Consider the following 21,979-nt stretch of genomic DNA (forward strand, 5'->3'; position numbering starts at 1 on the left):
AATGTTTACCATGGTCGAGGCCCTATATGATTTGATTCCTTACTATTTATTTGACTTCCTTAGTATTCTTTCTCTTTCTCTCTCTCTCTCTCTCTCTCTCTCTCTCTCTCTCTCTCTCTCACACACACACACACACACACACACATTGCTCATAACTTTCCAGTCATGTTGACCTCCTTTTGTTCATTAAATATGTCATGTGTTTTTAATTTTATTTTAATGAAAAATAACACCAAATTTCATAACAATAGGAGAGTAACAATGTTTAGTACATTGCATATTGTAATCTTCAAAGTAGTTACTCAGAGTACAAGATGTAGGCATAAAAAAACTTTCCAAACAATATTATCACAAAGCTTCCTTTTCAATGAACTAAGAAATTAGTAGTATAACTATCTTAACTATCTTGCATATATATAAATAATTTCTTTTCCTGTTCACGTCCTTGTTTTCTCTCTGGATTTTTGCACATATTTTTTTCTTTTGCCCCAAATGAATTTTTCCCAAGATTTTATTCAGGTCTTTGCTCAAATATTCCCTTCATCATGGAAGCTTACCCTGAGCATCCCTTGAAATGAGTTCTATTAGGCCTTTTCATTTTCTGTCTTTTTATTGCTTGTAGTTTTTTTTCATATGAATTATCACTACCTGGTATTACACTGTGTTTATTAATATTTTAGCATAAGAGGTCCATGAGAACATGGACTTTTTGCCTCTTTTGTTCACCACTAGATCCATCTGACCTAGAACTTTGCTTGATATATAATAAGTGCTTCATAAATATTGGTTGAAGAAATGAATGAATAATAAAGACACAATGAAATGCTAGTTGGCATAGGTATGGCAACTGAGGCAAAAGTCTTAAAACTGCTTATATTGTTTGATCTAGTGCTGTACTTGTGTTTCTGGAAATTTGTTCTACAGTAATAATATCAAATTTAGAATAAGGCTCATTTGCAAAAATTTTTAACAAACATTATTTGTAATAGTAGAAAAAATGAAGAATATTAAATGTTCAACAAGGGAATTGCTAAGTGATTTACGATACATCTGGAAACAGATTATTTTACAACCATGAAAGAAAATGCTTACAAATATTTTATAGCAATAGCAAAATGTTTATGTGTACTAATAAGTTCTAAAGCTTAATGGAAAATTGTACAAATTTAATATGTAAGAATGAAAACATGACTAGAAAATTATACACAAAAGTGCTGAAATTAAAATAATCTCAGTTTGGTGAAGGTGAATCATAGGTGAATATTTTCCTTTATACTTCCTGTATTTTTAGCTTTTCTATAATAAGATTACATAACTTTCATTTTCAGTATATTTACACAAAAATTAGGGAATAAGGAACATAAAATGCATATATTGTCACATCAAAAGTGAGGTCTTTATGATTAATAACAAAGATAAACCCATTCTCCTTGAGAGATGGTGCTGGAGGCAGAGTAATGTTCCAATTATAACTGTACTAATTGTTCTCTGACTGCTTTTGTTTTGAAAACCTCTACAGAAAAGGACAATAACTGAGATCCACTGATCCAATTTAATCTTTACTTACTAGAGATCCAAAGAGGACTGAGTTTATCCTGTTGAGATTTGAAAAGCATGTTCAAGGGAAATTAGGCAGGTAAAGTCTTCTTCATACTGCTGTGGAAAGCACTAGCAATTTGCCTTATGTAAAATGGGAGCGATTACTCACTATATTTCTTTTTGTCATGTAGTAAAAACAATTAAGTGAAGTTAGATTATAGATTACTTGGCTATTCAGCTGCCGTCACCTCTAATGGAAAAGAAGAAAAATAACATTGACAACTTTTGGCAGGTCTCATCATTAGAAATACCCGTATTGCCAGAAAGAAAAGAAGCTGCAGCCAATAATGTAAACCTGGAAGTTCTCTCGCCCTAAGGAAGAAAGCGACAACACAGTGTTACAGCATTAATTGTCTAAGCGCACTGATCATTGCAATGTGTAAATTGCTTCTGTTATTAAGACAATTATTTTCTACAAGGAGTTTTAGTAAATGTCCCATTAGAAAAATGGAATTAGTAGTTCTGAATATTTGTATCAATACGTAATTATATACTCACTAGAAAATGAAGTGCTACCTATACACAGTCCCAGGTCCCTTGAAAATAGAAAGTGTCAATATAGTTATAATTAGTATAGAGGTGAGTAGTTACAAAGAAACAAGTAAAAATTTATCTTCTCTACGCACTCAGTAGAAATTACACTTTTAAAATCCACTTGAGAAAGGTAGCTATTCTTTTACACATACATACATTTTAATTATATGTATATTCATTTATGTTCATATTTTTATATCAATGTTTTAACTGGACTTTCAGACTCCTCTGCTCACTTTCTATTTACATATTCTGTCTGCATAACTAATCTTGGCTAATAGCTCATTTTACAACCCTGAAAACTTACTTCCTTTGAAGTAGGATATTATTCTCCGTGTAAGACCAGACAAGAGGCTGTAGCTCTATTTAAAATCTGGGTTTGATGATCTCTTAATGAGCTGGGTCTGAGACTCTGCTTGCACGATCTATCCTGGCCCCTGAACAATAATCCACCCTATGAGATGCATTTCTGAAATACATGTCTCCTGCTGTTTTTGCCTCTGGTATACATTGTTTGATTTAGTTCAATGATGACACTATTGAGCATTCTAACTTCCTTTCTTAAAGAGTATTTAGCCCACATGCTATGTTAAGACAGTGAACAGCTCCTTGCTTGGAAATGAACTCTTGAGTAGAACAGGGATGTAAGAAGTGAGGGAAATGATACATGTTGGTAACTGTTAATGGATGGCAAGAAAGCTGGGTTATCTGATAGAGATCAACCTATGAACTGGCCTTCTCTAACCATAAACACAGTGATACACTCCTAAAAGCTCCAACTTGAAGGCAGTTGAAATGTGAGCAGGGAAAAGCTGCATCTTTTTAAAGCCCCTTTGCTTCCCAGTCCTTTGTGTATCTCATCAAGGCAAAATGCTACATATGAAGCAGTTTATTTTTTAAAGCATTTTTTTTTTGCTAGCCTCCTTGCAGAATCAGCCTGATGGGGATGAAGCCAATTTCTACAGACTTGCTCTGGTATATGCATCACAAGAGCCAGAAACATCATTTGTAGTCTGGGTGTAAGTACTTTCTGAAACGTCTTCTCTTGAAAGATTCTAAGTTAGCGCTATTATGGAACCACATCAACACTTGAACAGAACTATGTCTTTTTTTGAGCAACATTAACAGTGATGAAAAATGCACATCAGGCAATTAGGTTGCAACTAATCAAGAGCAGCACTTCAGTCTATTATGAATGATTTATATATAGTGCATTGGATGTGGAGATCATTAGTAATAGTATGATCCTCTTATTATCATGACAAGGTCACCTTGGTGATCTTTGTCACAGTGACAATGATGTTCCTTACATGCTATTTTTTAAAGATTGCATTTAAATATTATCTTCTGTCTTCATTTACTAGGGCAAATATTAAGCTGCTTTTTTCTTACTACTGAAATTTTTTTTCAAATGTAAAGATAATAGGTTTGGGGATTACTTGACTGTTAAGTTGGGGCCAAAGGGTTAATTAAGTGCCAATTGTAAAATATTGGAAGGCTAACACTTAAAGTTGTCTTTCCCTTTTACTTTAATTCACCCCACTCCCTTTCTTAAGTAGAGTTTTGAAGAATTTAAAACATGTACCTTTTTATAAACTGATAATATGTATTCATTATAGAAAAGTTAGAAAATACTCATACAGAGAAAAATAAAACCATATATATTTTACATTCACAATTTATTTTTTCTAGAGTGGGCTCCTGCTGTAATGACTTCGTAATGTGCTTTTTCACTTAACAATATTTTGTGAGCATCTTTCCATGTAATGAAAAATTCAAAGTCCCTCCCTTCTCTATTTTTTCCAGAGTATAAGTTAGAAGTTAGGAGGAGAAAATTGAAACTATCGGTAGAAATTATATGAAATAATAATTAATATATCTTAACTGTTTTTATATCACACTTAGTAATAAGTGGCTGCTTAATAATCCATTATGTTGGTTGTTCCATGATTTATTTAACAAAATTTCAACTATTGTATATTTAGGCAAGCTTCAATGTTTATTATTTTAAACAATCATGAAAAAATCTTACATGCACCTCTCTGTGTACATCTTTTGATGATCCCTTTGTGAATGTAGAGTAATTTGATCGAGGAAGAACATATTTAAAAGTTTGGTAGCTGTTGACAAAATTTCCCCACAAACATTGTATCAATTTATATTACTGACAAAGGAATTGTTAGAGTCATGTGTTAAACATCCATGTGATTTCATACTCGACACTGCATAAATTACCAGAAGAAATGTATCTTTCAAATGGAATAAATGAGTGGGGATCATTACATAATATCACAGCTCTTGCCCTAGGACCAAGCATGGCACACAGAGACACAGTTTGTAGTCACTTCTATCACTGTTGGATAAAGGTGTCACGTAGGACTTTGGCAAAAACAATTAACCCAAAGCAAATAAGAGTAAATTCTAATACTGGCTCTGCCACCTACCGTATATATGACTTTGTGCAAGCCATTGAAACTCTGTAAGCCTCAGTTTCTGAATCTTATAACAGATGGTTTGAGAAATAACTCAAATATGTATATAATGATTTTCTATAAACAATAAAGGACTATCTTAATGTAAGAAATTGCAATTAGTCCCTTTAACATTAGTGAAAACTTCTTGAAATTGTGGATATTCTCTCAAAATGAGTGGTATGTTGAGTGAAAATTGAATAATGTTAAGTTGGGCAAGTCTCTGTGGAGTGGATGAGATTTCTGTACGCCATATTCCTATAGATATACTCTTCTATACTTAAGAAATTCTCACAGTGTGGGCCTGTAGGTCAGTGGTAGAGTGCTTGCTTAGCATGTGTAAGGCTGAAGGTTTGATTCTCTAGCAGAGCAGGAGAGAGGGAGGTGGGGAGGGAGGGAAAGACAGCAGAGTTAATATAAGTTGTAAACATGTCTTTTTAAAATTCAACCCCTTGATCCCTTGTAAACTACAAAATTAATTGTCTTACATTCATAACTTACATCTTAATTGCCACCCCCCCTTCTTTCCCACATATCAGCACTGTTTTGGACTTGTTTATACATGTGTTTGAAGGATAAATTTGACCTAATTTGTTTACAGGAATTTACAAGGGTGAACTTTATTCAGCTGTGTCCTTCTTGATTCCCTTAACTTCTGGATCTATCAAGGTATGTGCATTTTACACTGAAATTTACTTTGCTAATTGAGCAGATAGCTACATAAAGTGAAAAGAATGGTATGTTCTAGCAACACAATCAGTTATATCTATTGTAAATACATTTATTATAATATATAGTATATTTATTATGAAATGCCTTGTTTTAAACTTTTTGATACTTATTTGTCTGTATAATAGATAAGCTTGTTCTTGTACCTTATAATTGTTAGGGTGGTTTTGCAAAACCAAATACGCAGGCTGTCGTGTATGTTTGAGTAACTACGTGACCTTTTCCACATTCAGCTACTAAGATCAGGAGACGCATTGACTAATGAGACCATTTGCGCGTGGGCAGGGACACTAGGGGCCAGGGAGGATATTTGCAAAGCTACTTAGTAGTTCTCACTGCCTGCAAGTAAGTATGACATTCCTCTGTATCAGTGGAACAAATTTTCCCATTCAGAAATTTTACTTACAGAACAGTATTTGCCTTCTTAAATGAATAGTTCATTCTTTAGGAAAGTCATAAGTAAAATATTTGTATTGACACAGGCATTATATTCATGTATTTATCCTTACATTCACCTTCTTTTCATCTGTCTATTTATCTATCTATCTATATGTGCAATAATTATTTATTGAGTTAGTACCAGGCAAAGGTTTTTGAACCTTTTTTTCTGAGAAATGTGCTAGTATATATAGAATTCAGTTGGAATATTAATAAAGAACATTCTTTTATAGTAAGTCATGTTAGAGGGAATATGTAAAACAGTCTGGCAGGATGGGGGATCTGCCTCACTCATCTTAATTCTTATTTAAAATATTGGCGAATATTCAATTCTTAGCAACCACACAATAGAAGGTACTAATTTTTACACTTTGGTCTCTATATCTGGCAGTGCAGTCCATCATTAATCAAATATGAGTTCTCATTCCAAATTGTGAAAATGTCAGAGGGTGATCTGAATTTGTGGCAAGTTGGCAAGTCTGTGCCATCATTTTATACTTTCTTGAAAGTACATAAATTGGAAATATAGAAAAATGAAATCTCACCAGGCATGGTGGTGCATGCCTGTAATTCCAGCACTCAGGAGGCTGAGGCAGGAGAACTGCTGCTAGTTCAAGACCAGCCTGGGCTACAAAGTGAGCTCAAGGCCAGCCTGAACTGCATAGGGAGACCCTGTCTCAAAAAGACAAAAGAAAAAAAAATACGAAATCCCCCATATCTTACAATTTCCACTGTCTTTTGAAAACCTAGTAAAAATATCTCATTAAGTGTTTCATTAATTGGGTTCCAATTAGTTGACATTAATCTGCAATGGGATTTAAAAATATATGTCAGTTTTAACTATAGTACACATACCCCTATTTGCCATTCTTCTAGAATTACTGTCTTTAAGGGAATAATAACACCAAAGTTCACTAGAATGAAAAGTAAAATCAGAAAATAAAGCAACATATATAAGAAGAAGCTTACTAAGGAAGGAAGTCAAGATTTTCACATATTATATCACTTGTGAAAATGGTATTCTCAATTTAGGAATTGTAAATTTGCTTGTTGTGTACTATTAAATGAATGATATTTTCGTACTAAGAAAGTTTAAATGTTTGACAAATGTTGGACTTACTAAGCTAATGTGAATAAATAGACCATAATACATGAAAAAAAATCTGACAGGCCCCAAGAATGCATAATTATAGAAACAAATGGACCTGGATATTTAAAAAATTCAGAAAACAGTTAGTTTTCCATACTTGGAGAGACAACATAGTTAATAGGAAAGCTATTGCTTATCAGTGGGAAAACCTGAGCTCTGCTCTGAGTCCTGCATTAGAAATATGCTTCCCCTTGAATCATTTCTTTTCTTAGTTACGTTTTCCTCAGTGAAACACAATACCCAACACCCACAACATAAAGGAGGAAAGCTTTATTTTGGCTCACAGTTCGAAGAGGCTTCAGTCCGTGTTTGGCTGGCTCCAAGGCAGGGCGGCGTGGCAGATGAGAATTGCTCATGGCTTGGTAGGCAGGAAGCTGAGCATAATCGAAGGTGGAAGGAGAGAGATAGACCTTTCCAAGCCACGCCCCAGTGCCCCCCCCAGGCTTCACCTCCCAGTGTCACACTGAACTGTAACCTCATCAGTGGCCTAGCTCACAGATGAGCACCAGGTCCACATAATCCAGTCACCTCCCAAAGCCTCACTTGTGAGCACATAATGCTTTGGGGGGACATCTACATATAAACCATAGGACTTCGCTCGGAAGCTTAGTTTTCTTATATCTATACTAAAAATTTTGGACAGGATAGCTCCAAATTTTTTCCTGCTCAAAGATTCCATGATTTTTAGAAAATTAAGGACTCTTCCCAAGTATGCAGTGTGGAATCAAGATTGGTGCTTAAACTGGAATACTCACAGTAGTTATTAAAATGATTGCAGCTTGTTTAAGTGGCTAAGTGAGTTCTTAATAGAACATTTATTTTTTTCTTCACTTAAAGCAATCATATATCCTGACACCACTACCACCCACACACCCACCCTCCACACACCAGTCTTTGCATTATACTAAATAGATTGAAGTCTAAATTTAGCTAGTAGTTTCAAGTTTTCCTTCTTGGTAAAAATGCTGAAGTGGGATGCTTCTGTGCTATTCTTATGTGAGTTTCTTAAAGTTCAGCAAACTGTGTGTTTTCTTCCTCTTGCAAGGTGGTCATTCAAGGTCAAGTGTGTCTGTACCTTGGAACCAGCCAAGTGCATAACCTGATGACTTCAGAATCCAATGGTTTCAATCTGGCACCTTTTGTGAGCATTGAGTTCGTATTAAAGCATTTAAAATATAGTCTCCATCATCCATGTATCACCGCAATAACAACCTGTGCACAGACCAGTGCCTGGGAGCAAATACCCACTTGGAGTTAATGATCTGAGGGGCAGCCGAAGGCCCATTGACTCTTCCCAGTCAGTCCTTCAACCCTATAAAATACCTATTCCTGAGGTGTCAAGCCTTCAATAATTTTTCTGTCTAACATCAGATTAAATAGCAGCCATAAATAATAGCGTTTAATACATTTTAATGAGATGTGATAATGCAATAAAATAGCAACAATTCTAGTACTACATAAAGATGGCTATTCTGATACCAAAAGAAGGAGCAGTAAATGAAGTTCATGAATCATAATATTTTAGAAGCGACTTGCACCTTATTGATTTGAAATTAAATATAAGTAAGTATTCCTACGGTTTAGGGGAGCAGTCCTTTTCTTTGGTTCCATATGCCACTGATGAATGATTCAATTTAGAAATTGTAAAAAATGGCTAAGACATCTGGTTTAAATGGATTTTTAAAATAGTGTATGTTTGGCTTTCTCTGTCCCCTTTTCAGCACTAGATTCCTTTTTTGAGATATGTACAGCTCTGAACTAATTTGCAAAAGTAACTCTACAGATGTTCTTCTCCGTGTGAAGCATTTTTATTTATTTATTGCTATGCCAAATATTAAGTCTCCGTAATGTACCAGGCATGGTGCTAGGTGCTAAGGAAATAAAAATAAATGAGAAATGTTCTCCTCACTCACAAACTCACGCTGGAGACTTGAGATGGGACCTAGACATAGAGAAATAAAATAATCAATGTGCTTGGTATGGAGTACATGTGAACATATCAGCTAATGCCATTTTTCTAAATAAAAGACTCATATGTCTAAACCTACTTAGCAAGGCAGTGATACATGTAATCTAAAGTAGTCTCTCATTCAAAAAAAAATGAGAGCAATCCTTGGTTACATTCGGCAGAATGACCCTCCAAAATATGTTTATTTCCTGACCTCTGGACCCTGTATGTCGTGTCATATGGCAAAGAAGGATTAGATCGTATATGGAATTAAAGTTACTAACCAGCTGGCCTTAAGATTAGGGAGAGTATCTTGATTATGTAGACGGGCCCAGTGTAATCACAAGGGTCTTTAAAAGTGAAAGAAGGAAACAGAACAGAAAGCAGAGAGAAACGGTAGAATAAGTTGGCCTGACTTTGCTGCCTTTAAAATTGAAGGGGTCAAGGAACATGCGCAGCCTCTAGAAGTTGGAAAAAATAGGGAGTTTTTACCCTGAAGCCTCCAGGAAGGGATTTACCCTGCTGCTGACTTCCTGATTTTAACCTTTCAAGACCTATTTCAGACTCCTGATCTCCAGCACTCTAAGATAAATTTGTGTGGCTTTCTGTCGCAAACTTTGTCATAATTTATTACAGTGCTTAGGAGTGGAGGTGCACCTCTGTATTCCCAGCTACTGGTGAAGCGGGGGCAAGAGGATCACAAGTTCGAGGCCAGCCTGAGTAACTGGGTAAGACTGCCTCAAAAAAATAAAATGAAACAGCACTAACATAATATGCATGAGGCACTGGGCTGAGTCTCCAGTACTTAAAAAAAAAAAAAGAAAGAAAGAAAGAAAGAAAAAGAAAAAGAAAAAGAAAAAGAAAAAGAAAAAGAAAAAGAAAAAGAAAAAAGAAAACTTGTACAGTAAAGTTTACCCAATCCAAAAAATTGAGAAATCTGTGGCTGTCAGCCAGTCGTGATTGCCGCAAGGCACAGTTCATATTGATCTTAAAATATCTCTCTAGTGACCATTTTTCCTCGATACACATATCAGCCCCTTCCATCAGAACCACAGCCATTTGCGAAGTCTCTGAAAACCTGACAATTCCGTCACCCCGTTACCAGTTTCAGGAAGAGCTTTGGCTTATTTTCCTCTCCTTCTGGGGGCCACTTGTGCTGCTTGCTCCCATCCCCCTTCCCCTGCATTCCTCTGCTTTCATGTCTAGGATACAAGGTGTATGGATAGACGAGAACTGGAAATTTTTCTTCCATCTTTCATAGCCCACTAATAGCAGCCAGAAGGATACAGGCCCCACTACCCTAACAGGTTATCTTGGCTTGAATTTTGTGACAAGCAAAAACTGGGAATTATATATATTTTGTACCTAGAATCTCAAGTTAGTGACCTACTACTTACAACTAGTCCTCAGACGTTTTTTCCTAGTTACCAAGGATTGTTCTTCCAGCCTCTCCCCTCTCCACCATCTTCCTCTTTCCTTTTCTCACCATCTTTTAAAAACATACTTGTGGCTTGAGTGTGCCTTCTTTAATTCTATAGTTTCTGCTTCCCACTACTGTCTTATTTCCTGCTTACCTGACTCATGTGCTACCAGCCTGGGCTTTCTGCGATAGAGGTTAAAGGTATATGTTTGGGGGTTTAAGTGCATAAGCAGATCAATTTCTGTCCTATATTGGCTCTGCAATTTGTGGGGGGTAATTAAGTAGAATATGTCTAAACCTTACTCTCCTCAAATCTAAAGTGGAGACAATAGCTATACTTGTGCATCACAGTGTTGTAAGGCTTAATGTGACATGCACCTGACATATAAAACACTTTGCATAATGCCCAACATATATGACATAGCATATGCTCAATGAATAGTAGCTATTTCTCTCTGTATAATTAATTCCATCTGATGGCAGAATGAGCAGCAGACTTTAGAAAGCTTTCATGTAGGTGGTAATGCTGGTAACTCAGGAGCTAGGTCTACAAGTGTGGACTTGTTAGAAGTAGAGATAGTAACTTCATTGTATCAGATGAGGAAATAGTACAGACAGGGTGGTCTTCTAAGCAGAAGAAGCTGTGGAACAGAAATATTAAGTAGTCTGGTTTCTCAGAGGAACTGCAGTCCTTCCAAATAGCTAGCAGATGATGTGGAATATAACCAAGGGAAGAGATAGAGAAGTGTGTTGGGGAGATACAGATGGATTTTTATGGCTTGTGTCCTATGAAGGAAAATATCCCTTTTCTTGTACGTCAGTGATTGTTCTAATTTTTGCCTGTAAAATTTGAAATTTATTTGAAATTTTATGTACTGCCTACTAGACCTCTGTTTGGCCAAAGGGCAGCCTTCTGAAATAAGTCCACCTAGGAACACAGTTTAGAAGTTACTGCTATAGGCAAAGAGAAGCTAAGGAAAGATTTTAATAATCTCTTCTGGGATATAAATCGTTCCATCAGATCATGACATGAGTAAAAGAGTAAAAGAGTCAGAACTGAAGACCAGGAAACCAGACAGAAGATTACTGCTATAGGCCAGCTAGAAGATGATAGAGTGACAGGTGGAAATTAGCACCTAGGATAATGCTAAAGGGGTAGATTTGATCAGTGGCTCTCAAACTTGAGTGTGCATCAGAATTACTTGGAGGGCTTGTTGAAATTGCTGAACAATTTAGTGTAGACACTTGAATTTCTGCTTAAATTGGTTCAGAGTGGGGCTCAGAAATTTACATATAAAACCAACTCCCAGGGAATGGTGATGCTACTGTTTAAACCACACTTTGAGGAGCACGGGATTTTAAATATGATTACTTTGTGGAACCGACAAGCATGGGTCACTCAGCAGATATAGGAAAACAAGGGAACGTTTTCTGCCGTGCAGTACTAGATAGATGGTGATATTATTTAACATTACTAAGAGTAAGTTTGGGCCAAGTTTAAAAAATAAAATATCCATGACCCTAGTAAGGGCATCAGAGCTAAAAATCGTTAAAGAGGATTTATCATCAGATCCTGGACTGCCTTCTGGATAAGCTGACCCTGTACTTTTGTACCAGCTTCTCCTGCTAACACTCCATCTCTGTTTTTCTGCCTTGATCAATTATTTCAAAAGTGAAAGCATAAATCTAGGGAGGGGGTAGGTTAACAGGTTCCCTGCTACATCTTGGATGTTTATGGAAAATTTCAATGAGAGAACCTGAAAAACAAGCTTTAGCATTTTATTTAAAATAAGTTCATCTCATTGTTTTAGCTTATTCATTAACTCCTCCTTATGAAAAATAACAAATATTCAATATATAGGTCCTGATAATCCTAGATTGAGCTTTTATCTGGACTTTCTGCATATTTACAGTCAATTCCATAAGGATTTCTGAAAGTCAGATTTGTTCATAGCTGATGATCATCCTTTTTTATAGTATAGATCAGTGACGCCAAAGCATGTTCATTTTTAAATTCCCCTTGAAGGTTCCTGTGACCTAGCTTCCTCTACATTATTGCCTTATCAAAAAGAAAAATCAAAAGTATGCTAGAATATCCATGTTGTTAAAGAGAGAAGACTAAAGGAGTATTGTACAGGTTGTCATTTTCCTTCTTTACTTTTTTCTTTTTCCTTTTTTGTAGCCAATTTCAGTTGTAGTTAGATTTTCACTGAAGGTACAAGCTATCTATCCAAGGTTGTGAATAGGCAGACCAAAGACTTTTTTTGAGACCAGGTCTTGCTCTGTAATTCAGGCTGGCCTTGAACTCATTATGTAGCTCAGGCTGGCCTCAAACTTGCAGTGATCCTCCTGCTTCTGCCTCTCAAGTTTTGGGATTAAAGGTGGTCACCGTCACTCCCAGCTACAGCAAATATGTTACAACAGGACATAATGCATCATGCAATGGGGAGCTGAGGGATAAAACAGGACCTACTAAATTTAGAGGAGTAATAGAAGTGGATACTAAGCAAAAAGGAATAAATTTATTGGCTTGATCATGCTGTCAGGGTGCAATTTCACTGGTAAGTTGATTTTTTTTCTGGTGGATGGTATATCCATCTATAGATATATGCATATTAGGTTTATATGCATATATAACATATTAAACCTCTCAATTCACTTGTTACCTTTCAGTTCCATGAAGCTGCAGAATCATCTTAATGTGGAGGGCAGAAATATGGTAAGATGGCCAATTATAGCCATTCACTGCCAAAAACACTTCCTTAAAAAGATGCATTTAACATGCTATTCATTCTTCTTTAGAAACTGCTCATCTTCGAGTCTGATTACATACTTGTAAATTGTGGATAGGACAGCCACTCATGTACTTCCATCTGCGCTGTTCATAATGAACCTAACTTGCAGATTCAATTCGCTTTCTTGAAACATTTAGCTCAGATCGTTCAGGGAAAATAGAAGCATTGCTCAGTTGGTACTCGTTCCACTAGGCCAGGAAAAAGCACACAGGAAGAACAACCACAAAACTGAAAATAAAGCCTTAGGGGTTCTGCTAAATGTTTACTTATAAGCCATGATCTGAAATGCATTCATGTTTATCAACAAGTCCAAAATCAGATGCTTAGGAAATGGGATCAGAGTTAATAGAATGGCTCTTGTGACTTCTGGAATAATCTCTCTGAGCAGAAGTTCTTCCTTATGAGTGCTATCTCAGCTCCATGATATTGCTAACCCAACAACTGAATGCAGCCGTGTGTATCTGGGTGAGGCAAAGCCTAGCTATTTCATAGACCTCCATCTCATCTTAATAAATTTGAAGTTACTATTTCTTCAGGCTAGTACTTTTCCAAAATGTACTGAGAATATATATATATATATACATACATACATATATACATACATATATACATATATATATATATATACTTAAATATGGTAAAGAAAAATTACAAAACCAATGACAAAAATTCTGAAATAAGACAAAAGGGAAATATAATCCCATGCCATGTGGTACACAATGTGAAGTAGCAAATCTCTTCTGTCTAGGATAGATGCTAAATTGGTAAACTTCAAATATTGTCCTATTTTCAGTAGATGTTGGACAAATGTCCGATGAAACCATTCAACTTATGTGACTTTCAATGGTTGCTTTCTGGAAACAAAGTTAGCTATTTTGTCCTGACTCATCTGTACTACTTTATACGAACTTTAATTTTTGAAAATGCACTTTAAGTGATGTGTCTGACTGTCACTGTGAGGAACAGATGACTGATTTAGTTATTTTGTTTGCAAAATACTCATCTAGGTAAACGAGATAGGAATAATATAGACTATAAAATGCATAGTAAACTTTCAATGGTAAGTTAATATACATGGCAAAAGTTTTTAATGCCTTTCCTAATTTTACTTAATTTTACACCTTGCTTTGTGCAAAAGAACCTTGATGGATGATTTGTATTTTTATACAGTTTATTAACAGAAAATGAAGGATGTACTTATACACATGCTATGATCCAAGTTTACATCTGCCCACATTTGGACGTGGCTGCCATTTACTGGTAGTAATCTGCACCAAAAACATAATTTTGCATGTATAGGAGAGCATGAAATTACTGTTCATTTTATTGCTGACAGTTGCTTGAGGAGGTAGAGGAAGGAGCTTAAAGAAAACCCTTGGTAATTCTAAGAAAGGCTGATTTTCAGTTAAGTACATTCTTATAATTCATTTTGTCATTTTGTAAACACACAATGATTATTCCTTCCAACAGATGAAATATTCATCAGAAGGAGTGAGAAAATCATAGCACTATTAAAGTATAGCAAGGGAGTGGGAAGTCTGTCAAGAATACTCTGACCCCAGGAAAAAGAAATCAGAATTGTCATAGAGAGGGAACTTATAGAATGTGAATTTTAAAAGGATATTTCTATAAAATCTGAGGAAATCCTGGTCTCCATTAAGATTTGTGGCCCTGAGAGCCTAAATTTTAAGTACGATATCTGCTTTGTCTGCAGAATTAAAAAAAAATCTTCATTTAATTATTATCCCAGGGCAGAACACCCTGGTACATTTGAATACAAATGCCTATTTTATTACTTATGGGAAAACAGAGATTTGGGTAGCAAATAATTTACAGTAGAGCTTACCTATAGGGCTATCATTTAAAAGAGTAATAGCTATCCTTAGCATGTTTAGCATGAAATGAGGTATGCAAAGTTTACAAATTTCAAGAATCCTACCAAATGAAAATTGTCTGTTAAAAATATAATATTATTTATACTTCTAGGTACAATGAAAAGTGATAACTTATTTAAGTATAGAATTCTTATGTGTCATCAATAACATTATCTTTCCTTCAGTTAAAATCTCTTAACAAAGTTAGAAACATAGAACTATGAAAGAAGTGAATTCCAGAGCACCTTGAGAAATCAGTTGCTTTAGTTTTCCCGTATGCAAAGGTCTACACAAACGTAAATCAGTAATGTGGATAGCATTATGAACACAGAATTACTTATCTAGAAAATGTGTACAGAAGTTAACTCTGTTTCAGGCACTGTGCTAAGTACCTTACACATACTAACTGGACACATTTCTCATAGTTCAGTACTGCTTTTTCTCTCCTTCTACTCCTTTCTCCTTCCCCTTAGTTTTGCTTTACACAGTTTCTTCTTGTCTTTCCCCACTATTTGTATCTTCTTAGTATTGTTCCAGGCTTGTTAGGGCCCCCTGGTATAGCTAGTTACTTACATATCATTTTTCTTATTATTTTTGAGAATTTCATGGAACTTATATCAGATTTTATATAGAAATCAAGCTAACTATTTTGCCATCATCTCTGTGAATTCTCACTTTATAATAGAAAGAGCCAGGTGTGGTGGCACAAGCCTGTAATCCTAACACTTGGGAGGTTGAGGCAGGAGGGTCATTGAGAGGTTGAGACCAGTCTGGTCTACAAAGTGAGCTCAAGGCCAGCCTGAACTGCATAGCGAGACCCTGTCTCAAAAAGACAAAAAAAAAAAAAGAAATAAAGTTGGTGTGCAATAATTTGATGTGCACACACCATCCTTGGATAATATTTCTGGTATCATAATATCATTTAATTAATGACAATATTTTGGGATAAGACAAAAAGTATAAAAAAGATTACAGCTAGAATAGCCTTTAAATAATAATTCTTACTTTAAATGTTCACTTTGCCAAACCATGAGAATCTCCTTTTGTGTCTCCTTCCTGAAGGGAGTATTATACTTTCTTCATTTTTTATTTTGTCTTCTCATCTTGTGTTTGTGTTTTTTAAATTTTATAAACTTACTAGGTCTTTAGAAATGACTGCTGGCCTCACTGCACTTTTCTCTTAAAGGTATATATAATTATAGGTGGCTGATACAGTTATATCTTAGATAACAATAAAAAGTGGAGTTTTCAACCCACTCATCTTTTTGTCCTTATATAGTACTATTTCTGTGTTCTTCACTGACAAAGGTGTGCAATGGCTTGTGTGTGTGTGTGTGTGATTTTGCATGTTCTACTTCTGACCAAGTACTATGCTATTCATTTTACAAGGTTTATCTCATTTAGTTCCCACAATAACTATAAAGTTTGCACATTTCTCGTTTCTGATTTTCAAGAATAGAAGATTGAGGACAAGGAAGGTTAAATAATGTGGCTGAGGGTCTACAGTAAGTGGTATGGCCAATGCTCAAGAGTGTTTTTAGTTACTATTCCCATGGCTCTCCATTGGCTTTCCCATGGCTCTCCCATGGCTCTCCATTAGCAGGAAAAATCTAGATTCCTCAAATAGGATTTATTTTTCTTGTTTGGGTGCCTAACTTTAGGAATTCTTAGGTTAAGTCATAAGACTCTTGGACTGGGACTTCAGATATGGGAGGTGAATTTCATCCTCTTAAACAGAAAGTGCTTAGATTGTGGATGCCTCAATTAAAAGAGAGAATGTGCCACTCCCATAAGTCTGGTGGGTGTATTTTTCAGCAGTGCATGCCATAATAAATTGAATCAGAGTAACCAGATTTTCTTGTTTGCCATAATCTTGCTGATTCATTTTATCATTCTGAGAAGAAATTGTTCATCTTTTCTTTGTCTGACTCATTTCACACGAAGCTTCTTTGAGTAAAGAACATGAACATTTCTTCCTTTGTGCTTTCCGTTTCCCGTGGTCACATTATGAACATACTTAAGCTCTATTATTTGTTGTTCTTCCAGTGTCTTTTTGTCCATGCTTTGTGTACTTTTATGACTAACGACTACTTCTCATATAAATAATTTTTGAGAAGTATTACTCAAGTAAGGCACAGTGCCTCCCAACCTCTTATCACAGATTTACACTCGGATATTATGGTGGGTGCCACTTGAAATGCACTGGATCGCTAAAGGTGAATACATCGTATTTCCAAATTTGTATCTCCTTTCTACCTTCCCAGATGTCAGGGTTACCAGCATTCTTTTAGCTACTCAGGTTTGGGCTCTTGAGGTTTCTTTGCTCCTTTCTTGTACTCTACATTTCATATATCATGAGGCATTATGATGCATCACTGCTTCAGAATGTCCTTCATTTCCCTCATTCACTTTTTGTACCACCGCCATGACCTTACGCCTCATTTAGATACTTTGACACCTTGCTTATTAATTCCCAGTAAGGTTTTGTAGATTGCAGTGCTCATAGTAGGGGCTTACTGTAATTTGATTTGGGGATCAAATGATCTGTAGAGTACCTTCCACTTCTGGCAAACATGAAGAAATATATATATCTCCAAAATGTACGTTCCTTGAATATATATATATATATATATATATATATATAATATATATATATATATTCATACTCTCCAGTGTTACATACCTGTCTTTCATGGATCACAAAAGGGAATTAGACTGAAACTGATCCTGAATTAATGAGTTCCAGTGCTTTAGAAGGACAATCAGGACATTTTATCCAGTAACAGTGAGACAATAAACTCCATGACAATGGTGGCTGTATAGACATTGTCCTTCATTAATACCCAGCATCTAGCATTGTTCCTCTCACTTGTAGGTATTTAACTAATATATGTGGAATGCACTGATGAATAAATGCCAGTGATAGAACTGTGCTCCCTCAAACGGGAAGAACAAAAATCTTCTGATGACTTGCCTTATTCACTTAAATATATCAGGCTGAGGTAATTGTGCCTAACATGCTGAGATTTTTTTCAAATACTCATATATTGAAGACAATAATTGAATCTTTAAGTAAAATTTATGCCCATGCTAAATTATCCTTCTTGTGGGACACCATGGTGCAATTTTACTTAGGTACCACAAATTATATTGATAGGGTGAAATGAATGTTTATGTCTGTTTGTAAAATGGGGAATAGTATTGAATTACTTTAAATGTTATGCTTGAGATGAGCTTAGACTGGTTTCTTTGAGTTTGACACATTTCAGTCTATCATTCTGTCTTTAGAGATGTTGAAAATTAAATGGGGATACTTAAATAATTTAATTTATCAGCTTGCTTACAGCTATGTGGTTTATCAAGCCAGATGTCGGTACCCTCAGTTTCTTGCAGCTCACATGCTGCCAGAACATAAATTAGAATTGGTGCTGCACATCAAGGATCAGCATGTAAAAAAGGAAAGACACATTCTTTTAGATTGCCAATATCACTGTAGTCTCTGCTAGGCAGCATCATTTTTTAAACCATTGGGTAATTTTAGAAAAAAAGTCTAATTCATTCATAAACTAAATTCAAATATATTTCAGGGGAAATCCTGTTCTCTGTGCATATTATGATGTAACTCATCTGTGTAACACAATCTTATCCATTCTCAGCCTTTTGGGTAAGATCAAGTGTACAATAGATATATTATTCTACTTTCACACCTCCTCTCCTCAGAAGCCTTTTCGGTTGTTTTTCAAATGCAATATACATACTTGAGCTTTTATGATTATCTCATTAACATTTCCATTTCCTTTCTTAAAAATTGGCCTAGATGATGTTTTAACAGGGCGTTTTTCCTACTGAGAAATTATACATTACAGCTCATTTTCCTTGACATAAATGGAAAACAAACAACAGCCTGTATGTAATTTAAGTAAGGCTGCAGGAGACAGTCTGAGGACTCCACATATCTGCAAGGGAACTTGGGTAAGCCAGTTGCCCTGCTTAGGTTTGTTTTTTCTCATATAAAATGAAGACTTTAGGCTGAATCATCAGTGTTTTCTTACATAGTCTAGAATTCTTTGATATCTTTTACAGTAGTAAGGCAGTCTGTTGTTCAACTATCTTTTCATTATTATATTTTATCCATTCTTTAAGGCCCATAAATATTCCAAGATTCATTATTCTGATGGGACTGTCTCAGTTTTTAAATTTCTACAGCATTTATATAGTCAAAATGCATTATTTTGCATGATTGTATAGTCCTGCTTATTGCATCTTTTTAATCTAGTTATCAGTTATTTCTTTGTGTATTAAAATGGTCTCCTCGAGTAGACTGCAAGAGTCCTGAATACAGAAAACATATTCTATATCTCTTCTATTTTCTTCATGGCCTGCATTACATTATGAAGTATGTGCAATTGTTAAATGATTCGGATTTAATGCTAGTCATTTTTTACCTGCACTGAACCAACTGAGTGTGTACAAAGGCAATCTCTTTTAATAGGAGGCAGAGTTGTTCTATAGCAAAAAAAAAAAAAAAAAAAAAAAAAGGAGCATAGAGTCCTTATGTCTTAGTCTTCTCAAGATTCTACAACAAAAGTACTCAGAACTGTGTGGTTTAACAATAGAAATTGATTTTTCACTGTTCGGGAGGAAGGGGGGTTCATGAGTAAAGCAATGACAAGTTCAATGTTAAATGAAGGACTGCTGTCTGGTTCAAAAAGGGCCACTTTCTGGTTTATAGATGGTAAGGGATCTCTCTAAGACCTATTTTATAAAGGCATTAAGCCAATTCATAAGGGCAAATCTTCATGACCTAATTACTTCTCAAAGGCCATGTCTCCTAATACTCAGCCTGGGAATTAGGATTTGAACTTATGTTTGGGAGCATAAGCATTCAGAGCACAGTAGCTTTTCTAAAATTATTCCTCTAGAGTCTTTAACTTCAACTAATATTACCATAAAATGATTCTTTCCAGGATATTTAGATCTGGGGAGGTCATTTGTGAGAAGCAAGTTTATATTTGACAGGATTTAATAGCGATGAGGTATTTTGCTCCTTTTTCTTTTCTATACCTCCAATCTCAACTTTCTAATCCAACGCAGGCAGCATAAACAGGGCACACACTATGTGCTAGTATTGTAATAGACATGATGGATGGTAGAAAGGAGATTAGTGTGTGCAAAGAGTAACCTTTGCCCTCAAAGAGTTTACAGTGAAGAAGTTGGGTTATAACAGACATAAACGCAAATAAAATAAGTCCTATAGTTTAAGGTTTTAAACTAGTAACAGAGATATATATGAAGTGACTTGGAATCATGGAGAGGGAGTCATCTGGCTGGCTTTTGGTTATATGTGAGAATAAACTACCAAATGGAAACAATTATTTCAACCTTATAGGATGACTATCAGAAAAAAGGTAAGGAAGTGCATTCAAAGTGGATATATTTAAATAAGTAAAAGACACAAGAGCATGCAGTCTATGATATGTCTGAGGGACTATCTAGTACATTTAGATTCTAAGATCTTTAGAGAAAGCATTTCAGAAGAAGGGACTAGAATGGAAGTTCAACCTCCTAGCTTATCTGTATGTTCTGAAATAATTTCTAAAAGTAACAGCCTGTGGGGTAGAGAGATGGTCCCCAAGAGGAACTTGTGGTATTATGTTCATTCAGCTTTTTTGTTTGTTTGTTTGTTTTTTGTTTTTGGTTTTTCTCCGGTACCGGGAACCGAACTCACGACCTTGCGCTTGCCAGGCAGGAGCTTTTGCCGCTGAGCTAAATCCCCAGGCCCCTTATGTTCATTCAGCTTTGAAATTTTCAAACTCAGCATTCTCAATTATTCTATATATCCAAGACAGTAATTTTGTGTCCTTTGTATTGCATGTATATTAGAAATGATGAGATTTACCTTAATTCACTTTATAACTAATAGAAAAAACTGAGAATACACTTGAAACTGAGTTCTTACAGCCTAGACGGCAGCATACACAGCTGACACTATGTTGTGTTCACGTTTGAATACAAGAAGCTTATTCAACAACTTTGGAAAATAGACTTTTTTTATTCTATATGTTTACAACTCTCAGTGGTAAATGTCTCCTATTCATTTCAGGAAAACAGGTACTTTACGTTAATTCTTTTCCTTTTTGTCGGCTTCCTTCTCCCTTGAAGACAAGACCTGCTCTAAGGAAAGGAATGGCAAACTTAGTCAATTGGACCATAAGTGAAAATAAGGGTCGGGAGAATAGTCACCAAGGCATTTTGCTTTTTAAGAAGGAAATAAAGGCAAAAGGCCATGGTTTACTGAAAAAAAATAAGCTCTAGAATTTCTCCCCAAATTCCAAAATGAAAGGCATTTGGTATCTAATCCTTTTTTTCTTTTTTTTATTTTATAGGAAAAGGTAATACAAAAATTCATAACAGAATAATAGGAGAATAACAATAGTTAATACATTACATGTTGTTATCTTTAAGGTAGTTGCTCAGGGTACAAGATATGGGCATAAAAATTTCTCCAACTGATATTAGCACAAAACTTCCTTTTTAATAAACTAAGAGACACTAATAGTATAACTGACTTACATTTTTTCCCTTTGCCCTACTACCTAGTTCCCATCCTAGTTCCTTTTTCCTTCTGAAGAATTTCTTCTCATTTCAAAATATATATTGTACATTTTAGAACTTATTTACTTTTTAAATTTTCACATCAGGGAGACAATCTGATGTTTACACTTGATAGTCTGACTTATTCCACTTATGAGTATGGTCTCAAGTTGCATCCACTTACCTATAAAAGTCTCAAGTTTATCCTTCTTTATGGCTGAGTAGTACTCCAGTATAAATATACCACACCTTTTTTATCGATTCCTGGATTGCTGGCCATTTGGGCTGTCCCTTAAGATGTAAATATTACAAATTGTGCTGCTATAAACATTGTTGCACATATATTGCTGTGGTATGATGTTTTTAATTCTTCTGGGAAAATACCTAGAAGGGGAATAGCTGGGTCAAATAGGACCTCTAACCCTAG

At 35.4% G+C, this 21,979-nt stretch overlaps 1 protein-coding gene across 1 annotated transcript in view; it reads left to right on the forward strand.

Annotated features, from left to right (window-relative positions):
• The first annotated feature begins 3,079 nt into the window (after nt 1-3,079).
• Tenm1 (teneurin transmembrane protein 1) overlaps nt 3,080-21,979 on the forward strand; it is a 784,186-nt gene continuing 765,286 nt past the window's right edge. The window contains exons 1-2 of the mRNA XM_005401273.2: nt 3,080-3,152; nt 5,206-5,273. The gene's annotated coding sequence lies outside the window, so the exon portion shown is untranslated. The remainder of the gene's footprint in view (nt 3,153-5,205; nt 5,274-21,979) is intronic.

Source organism: Chinchilla lanigera, unplaced genomic scaffold (assembly GCF_000276665.1).
Source record: "Chinchilla lanigera isolate Chin_1 unplaced genomic scaffold, ChiLan1.0 scaffold00072, whole genome shotgun sequence".
NCBI classification, from domain to species: Eukaryota; Metazoa; Chordata; class Mammalia; order Rodentia; family Chinchillidae; genus Chinchilla; species Chinchilla lanigera.